At 41.7% G+C, this 8,716-nt stretch overlaps 1 pseudogene; it reads right to left on the bottom strand.

Moving 5' to 3' along the window:
• Nucleotides 1–482: 482 nt before the first annotated feature.
• Nucleotides 483–7,774, bottom strand: LOC137373219 (NADH-cytochrome b5 reductase 1-like; annotated as a pseudogene).
• Nucleotides 7,775–8,716: the final 942 nt, after the last annotated feature.

Here is an 8,716-nt window from a genome sequence, read left to right as displayed (position 1 = left end):
TTGGGAAGAGAACAGTAGAGTGGAATCAGTTTTGGATTGCTCTGGCAAAGTGCTGGCGCAGATCCAATGGGCTGAATGGCCTCTTTTTCTGCTGTAAACTTCTATGGTTTTGATTATATAGAACCACTGGATTATAAGTTCCTAGAAATCCCGGGACTCACCAGTTAAGGTCAAGTCTGCTGATGAATTTATTTTCTTCTTTCTTCTTCTGAAGCTACTGAATCATGCAGCATTACAATTCTACAAGCACTAGCTGGGTACCTTCTCAGGTTGTCCCATGTTCGATCCTTGATCTGTACAGCTCTCAGTGTGATGGTAGTAGTGGTGTATGAGTACTGGCACTTATTGCCTAAATTTACACATAAAGAGGCTCAGCTGAGGTACTGGAGTGTGACCTGTGCTCTTGGAACTGTACCCAACGTCCTTTAGGAGGCGAGGAGAGAAAATGGGGGTGACTTCAATATAAAGGAATATGGGGCAGGTTATCCAACAGAGGGCGGATCGGCTACTGCCTGTTTTGTACTGCTGAAGTAGTGTTTCACGCCATCATCTGGATCATCAGAAAGGAAAAATATGAGAGAAGTAGGGCTGGATTTTACCAACCTCCCCTAACATTGGTTTTGTGGCATGGGGACCGGAAAATGCCTCTGTGAGAGGGCCGCCACACACCCCACGCCAGGCGGGCCCAGCCCGATATTCCCAGTGGCAGCGAAACCTCGTGGAGGCCCCCTGCAATGGGACACCAATTGGAATATTTAAATAAATTAAAATGATTTATTTAATTAAGCTCACATCACCTCCTGATGTCCCGCTGCGATCTTTGGTCTGGCAGTCGCACTCCCGCGTCTTTCGGATCCCTGTCCTGTTAAACGAGGTACAACACTGGTGGGGAAGCGGGGAGGTAGGTTTCCCAGTGCAGGGTGGGGGGGGGGGGAAGCGGGGTCAAATTAACATCATGGGTGTAGGGGATAGTGGGAAGGGTTGCAGTTGAAGGTTTGTGCAGTTTGAGGGGCGGTGGGTGGCGGAAGGTCATATTAGTAAAGGTAAGTGTTTTGGGGGGCAGGTAACATAATTAATTTAATTGTTTTGGGGGGGTGGGAGAGGGGCTAAAGAGGTGCATTCATTTATTTGAATTCAATTTATCTTTAAATATTTAAATTAGCTGGTAGGGCTGACAGCCTTATAAAAATGGCATCAGCGCCTGTGCACAGGCAGCTGACACTATTGCTGAGTATGGACAGCCTGCACCCTCCACGTAACAGGGATGGTGGCCCACGCTGGGGATGCAAACCAGTTGCCACACGGAAGACTGGGGCCATTCTATGGCTGTGGGGGCCGTCGTTTTTTCATCTTGACGCCGAGATTGGTGGCAAGACTATAAAATCCAGCCCCATAGTGTCTCCTCTTTAATACTATTTTGCCACGCACAAATGCCACTGTTATAGTTTTACAGTGCAATCATGTCTTTCATTTACATTCATATCAGTTGAAATGTCAGGCAAAAGTCAAAAAGAAATGTTTGGACAACACTTTTCCATTGTTACGACCGAGGTTGGAGGAATGCACTGTCTTTCTCTTGTTCCATTACTCCACTGGTCACAACATATATCTAAATGTTTTAAACAGTTACTGATACTGCCAATTATATACTTTATATTAGTTTCAGAATAAAAATCAGCCAACCAGGTTTCTTTAATAAACAACAAAATTGTTGATTTATTATAAAACAAGACTTATTCAATAAAAATGCAAAGCTTATTAACACACAGTTTGAAATATGAAAGTATAAGTATCTACCCTTCTAAAATATGCTAACACACCTGCGCACGCGCACGCGCACCAGTTAAAGGAAAAATAAAGAAAACTGAAAGAAACTGGCTCTGCAGAGATTAATGAAAAAAAATACTTTGGCCAAGTTATTGGCAATTGTTGAAGAAAAAGGATAAGATATGGAATGTTCCAGATGGACCTTTGGTCTGGCATTCGGGTACATGTAGATGGCTGTTACTGGGATCTTTCTGGAGCAGTTCTATTCAGGAGACGACGAGGAGTAGTCTTGCAGGCTTTTTGGGAGAATTACTGCATCTCTGGTTTCAGCTATCACACTGGATTCTGAGAAGATTTTTCAAAACAGGTGGAAAAGGATGAATTGGGTGGGGGCTTCTCTCTTACCAGGATACTGGACTAGTAATCCAGAGCTCAGGCTAATGCTCTGGGGACATGGGTTCGAATTCCACCACGGCAGATGGTGAAATTTGAATTCAATTAATAAATCTGGAATTAAAAGTTAGTCTAATAATGACCATTAAACCATTGTCGATTGTTGTAAAAACCCATCTGGTTCACTAATGTCCTTTTGGGAAGGAAATCTGCTGTCCTTACCTGATCTGGCCTACATGTGACTTCAGACCCACAGCAATGTGGTTAACTCTTAAAATGCCCTCTTAAAATGCCTAGCAAGCCAATCAATTCAAGGGTGATTTGGGATGGGCAACAAGATTATTAGATTAGAGATACAGCACTGAAACAGGCCCTTCGGCCCACCGAGTCTGTGCCGACCGTCAACCACCCATTTATACTAATCCTACACTAATCCCATATTCCTATCAAACATCCCCACCTGTCCCTATATTTCCCTACCACCTACCTATACTAGTGACAATTTATAATGGCCAATTTACCTACCAACCTGCAAGTCTTTTGGCTTGTGGGAGGAAGCCGGAGCACCCGGAGAAAACCCACGCAGACACAGGGAGAACTTGCAAACTCCACACAGGCAGTACCCAGAATCGAACCCGGGTCCCTGCAGCGGTGAGGCTGCAGTGCTAACCACTGCGCCACTGTGCCGCCCTAATGCTGGCCTAGCCAGCGACGCTGACATCCCACAAGCAAATAAAAAAGTACACACCAGCTGAGCATTCAAACAGTCCACGCCCAAATCATAAAGCCAAAAACTCCTGACAACCATAAACCTAGACGTGTGACTTCTCTGTAAATAACTCCAAAAGCACTTCATTGTCTCTTCCAATAAGTGTTTTTTAAAAAAATATCCAAAGTGTCCTTCCAGTAACATTTGAAAAAAACAAATCCAGGCATCTCCTCAGTCTTTCAGATGAACCAATTTTCACAATCTTTTAAACATGAGTCCTCAAAAATATTAATAATTGAAGCACCTTCATGACACCATGAAGGCAATGGGATAGATTTTCATTTGCGCAATGCCAATTCCACATCCACCCAGCTGTAGAACTAGTGTCGTGAAAATGAAATGGATGTGAAAATTGGGCAGTTTATTTCAAGGGCCTATAAACTACATAGAAATACGTAGAATATACGGCACAGAAACAGGCCATTTAGCCCAACCAGTGGTGTTTATGCTTCACTCGAGGCTCCCCCATTCTTCCTCAGCTAAAATCAGCATAAATCTTTAGTCACATCTTGCTCATGTGCTTATCTAACTTCCCTTAAATACATCAATACTATTCACCTCAGCTACTCCCTGTAGTAGCGAGTTCCACATTCCAACCATTCTCTGGGTAAAGAAATTTCTTCCGAATTCCCTATTTGATTTCTTGGTGACTATCTTACATTAATGGCTTCTAGTTTTGCCCTTCCCCACAAGTGGAAACATTCTCTCTGGGTCTACTCTATCAAAACATTTCATAATTTTAAAGACTTCTATTCAGTCACCCCTCAGCCTTCAAAAGAACCCAGGCTTTTTTTTAAATTGCAAATTTGCTTTATTGAACTGTATTAAACATTTTTAGGGTCTACCTTCAGGAGCTTTATCCACAGTATACCACAGCCTAAAGCGATCAGGATACTGAGCTTGAATTTCCTCCAAGTCATCACGTAGCAGAATGTCTGTTTCAGTTTGATTTGCAAAAAGTAAATAGCACATGGTTGGCTCTTTGTGATCCTTCATAATCACACGTATCAACTGCAGCATTGGAGTGATAACTGCTATCATACCAAGTTTTTTGGCATATTTGGTTTCTGGTGGTGATTTCTTGACAGGCTAGATACCAAATTTGCCTTTTCCATGGTATGTGAGTAATCCACTCGGCCCTCTGAAGTGAATGGTATCCCCAACCTTCAGATCTTCCAGATATTGAGACATCTTGCCACTTTCTGGGAACTCGGGATGCACCCCTTTAAAATAGATCTTGACAACAAGATCCACATAGCCTTTGTCATCATCACTGCTAACTGCAGTATATGGTCGCATAACACGGCTTCCACGAATTCTTGCAGAGAGATACACGTTTTCCAATAGACAAACCAAGAATGTGATTGCATGAAGGAAGAGCAAAGCAAAACTGTCTGGTGTCGTGACTCACATCCTTATCTATTAGTTGCAGTGGGTGGAAACATAGAAAATAGGAGCAGGAGTAGGCCATTCGGCCCTTCGGGCCTGCTCCGCCATTTGAAAAAGATCATGGCTGATCGTCTAATTTGATACCCTGTTCCTATTTTCTCTCCATAGCCCTTGATCCCTTTGGCATTAAGAAGTATATCTATCTCGAATATAATTAATGACTTGGCCTCCATTGCCTTCTGTGGCAGAGAATCCTACAGGTTCACCACCCTCTGAGTGAAGAAATTTCTCCTCATCTCGGTTCGAAATGTCATACCCCGTATCCAGAGACTGTGACCCCTGGTTCTGGACTCCCCATCCATCGGGAACATCCTCCCTGCATCTAGCCTGCCTAGTCCTGTTTGAATTTTATAGGTTTCTGTGAGATCCCCTCTCATTCTTTTAAACTGTAGTAGGTATAGGCCTAGTAGACCCAATCTCTCCACATACGTCAATCCTGCCACCCCAGGAATCAGCCTAGTATATCCTCTTTGCACTCCCTCCATGGCAAGAACATCTTTCCTCAGATAAGGAGACCAAAACTGCACATAATACTCCAGATGTGGTCTCACCAAGGCCCTGTATAACTGCAGTAGGACATCCTTGCTCCTGTACTCAAATCCTCTTGCAATGAAGGCCAACATATCATTCGCCTTCCTAACTGCTTGCTGCACCTGAATGCTTGCTTTCAGTGACTGGTGTACAAGGACACCCAGGTCTCGTTGCACCTCCCCCTTTCCCAATCTCTCACCATTCAGATAATAATCTGCCTTTCTGTATTTACAACCAAAGTGGATAACCTCACATTTATCCATGTTATACTGCGTCTGCCATGCATTTGCCCACTCACCCAACGTGTCCAAATCACATTGGAGCCTCTTTGCATCCTCCTCACAGCTCACATTCCCCCCTAGTTTTGTGTCGTCTGCAAATTTGGAAATATTACATTTAGTTCCCTCACCCAAGTCATTAATATATATTGTGAATAGCTGGGGCCCAAGCACTGATCCCTGTAGTACCCCACTAGTCACTGCCTGCCACCTACCCTCTGTTTCCTGTCTGTCAACTAATTCTCAATCCATTACCTCCAATCACATGTGCTTTAATTTTGCACACTAACCTCTTATGTGGGACCTTATCAAAAGCCTTCTGAAAATCCAAATACACCACATCCACTGATTCTCCTTTATCTATTCTATTAGTTACATCCTCAAAAAACAGCAGTAGATTTGTTAAGCATTATTTCCCTTTTGTAAACCCATGCCAACTTTGTCCATTCCCATTTATGCTTTCCAGGTGTTCTGCTATCACATCCTTTATAATAGACTCTAGCATTTTGGTCTAGCAATTACTGGTCTGTAATTTTTTTTAAATAGCTGTGTTACATTTGCCACCCTCCAATCTGTAGGAACTGCTCCAGAGTCTATAGAATTTTGGAAGATGACCACCAATGCATCCACTATTTCCAGGGCCACTTCCTTTAGTACTCTGGGATGTAGATTATCAGGCCCTGGGGATTTGTCAGCTTTTAACTCCATTAATTTCCTAGCACTACTTTTTTACTAACGCTGATTCCTTCAGTTCCTCCCTCTCTTTAGACCCTTGGTTCCCTAACATTTCTGAGAGGTTATTTTTGTCCTCCTTTGTGAAGACAGAACCAAAGTATGTGTTTAATTCAACAACAAAAACAAGAAATGCTGGATTCACTCAGCAGGTCTGGCAGCATCTGTGGAAAGAGAAGCAGAGTTAACGTTTCGGGTCAGTGACCCTTCTTCGGAACTGACAAATATTAGAAAAGTCACAGATTATAAACAAGTGAGGTGGGGGTTGGGCAAGAGATAACAAAGGAGAAGGTGCAGATTGGACCAGGCCACATAGCTGACCAAAAGGTCACGGAGCAAAGGCAAACAATATGTTAATGGTGTGTTGAAAGACAAAGCATTAGTACAGATTAGGTGTGAATATACTGAATATTGAACAGCAGCAAGTGCAAACCTGAAGAAAAACAACCTGAAAAAGACAGTGGGTAAGCAAACTGAACAAACTAAGATGAAATGAAATAAATGCAAAAAAAGATTGTAAAAAATGTAAAAAGGAATGTAAAAATTTTTACAATCTTTTTTTGCATTTATTTCATTTCATCTTAGTTTGTTCAGTTTGCTTACCCACTGTCTTTTTCAGGTTGTTTTTCTTCAGGTTTGCACTTGCTGCTGTTCAATATTCAGTATATTCACACCTAATCTGTACTAATGCTTTGTCTTTCAACACACCATTAACATATTGTTTGCCTTTGCTCCGTGACCTTTTGGTCAGCTATGTGGCCTGGTCCAATCTGCACCTTCTCCTTTGTTATCTCTTGCCCAACCCCCACCTCACTTGTTTATAATCTGTGACTTTTCTAATATTTGTCAGTTCCGAAGAAGGGTCACTGACCCGAAACGTTAACTCTGCTTCTCTTTCCACAGATGCTGCCAGACCTGCTGAGTGAATCCAGCATTTCTTGTTTTTGTTTCAGATTTCCAGCATCCGCAGTATTTTGCTTTTATTTTAGTATGTGTTTAATTGTTCTGCCATTTCTTTGTTCCCCATTAAAGTTTCCCCTGTTTCTGATTGTAAGGGACCTACATGTGTCTTCACTAATCTTTTTTCTCTTCACATATTTATCGAAGCTTTTACTGTCAGTTTTTCTGTTCTTTGCAAGTTTACTCTATTTTCCCCTGCTTAATCAACCTCTTTGTCCTTCTTTGCTGAATTCTAAACTGCTCCCAATCCTCAGACTTGCTGCTTTTTCTGGCAATTTTATGTGCCTCCTCTTTGGATCTAATACTATCCCTAATTTCTTGTGTAAGCCACGGTTGAGCCACCTTTCTGATTTTATTTTTGCGCCAGACAGGAATGAATAATTGTTGTAATTCATGCACACATTCTTTAAATATTATCCATTGCCTATCCACCGTCAACCCTTTTAATAAAGTTCCCCAATCCACCATAGCCAACTCGTGTCTCATACCTTCGCAGTTTCCTTTATTTATATTCAGGACCCTAGTTTCAGATTCAACTACTTCACTCTCCATCTTAATGAAGAATTCTATCATGTTATGGCTGCTCCTCCCCAAGGGACCTCGCGCAACATGATTGTTAATTAACCCTTTCTCGTTGCACAATACCCAGTCTAGGATAGCCTGTTCTCTAGTTGGTTACTCAACATATTGGTCTAAAAGACCGTCACATACACACTCCAGGAAATTCTCCTTCACAGTATTATTGCTAATTTGGTTTGCTTCTCATTGGCATCTTTCAAAGTGATTTTATATTTCTTTTTTTTGGACATAACATAGTTTCCCACAACAATTCCAACTGTCATTAAGAAAACACGCCAACTGCAAAAAGAAGTCCTAAGGTCAGCAAATATCCCATGGTTGGGGTGGTGAATCCAGGGATGCAGCTCTTCTCCAAACACAACTGGCCACTGACTTCAGAGACCCAGGCTGTTCATCCTTTCCTGATAGGTATAACCTGGTATCACTCCTATAAATCTTTTTTGCACCTTCTCCAGTGCCTCTCTCCCCTTTTTATAATATGGTGACCAGAATGGTACACAGTTTTCCAAGTGAGGTATAACCAAGGTTCGCCACAAGTTTAGCATAACTTCTCTACTTTTCAATTATATCTCTCTAGAAATAAACTCTAGTGCTTGGTTTGCTTCTGTTATGGCCTTATTGACCTGCATCACAACTTTTACTGATTAGTGTATTTGTATGCCCAGATCCCTCTGCTTCTCTACCTCATTTAGATCTTTATTTTCCAAGCAATATGTGACCTCCTTATTTTCTTACTATAATGTAATACCACTTACCTTTGTTGAAATTCATTTGCAAGTATATGCCTATTCTGCAAGTTTATTAATGTCTTCATGTAATTTGTTGCAATGCTCTTCAGTGTTGACTATCCTTCCCAATGTTGTTGTTTGCAAGTTTAGAAATTGTGTTTCTGATTCCAAAGTCTAAATTGTTAATAGAAATTGTGAACAACCGTAGTCCCAGCATTGTTACTAGTGGGACTCCTCTTCCCACATTTTCCCGCTCTGAATAGCTAACTTTTACTCCTACTCTCTGCTTTCTTTCTTACAGCCAGCTAGCTATCCATTCTGCTACCTGTCCCCTGACTCAGCATTTTTTGACCTTATTCATTAGGCTATTATGTGGTAACTTATTGAAGACAGTTTGGGAATCTAGATATATTACATCAGTTGCATTACCCTTGTTTACTGTCTCTGTTACCTGCTCAAAGAACTGAATGAGATTGGTGAGGCAAGATTTTCCTTTTTGAAATCCATGTTGACTATTCATTATTATATTT

This window comes from Heterodontus francisci, chromosome 8 (genome assembly GCF_036365525.1).
Source record: "Heterodontus francisci isolate sHetFra1 chromosome 8, sHetFra1.hap1, whole genome shotgun sequence".
Taxonomy (NCBI): domain Eukaryota; kingdom Metazoa; phylum Chordata; class Chondrichthyes; order Heterodontiformes; family Heterodontidae; genus Heterodontus; species Heterodontus francisci.
This window is presented reverse-complemented; position numbering and strand designations above follow the sequence as displayed.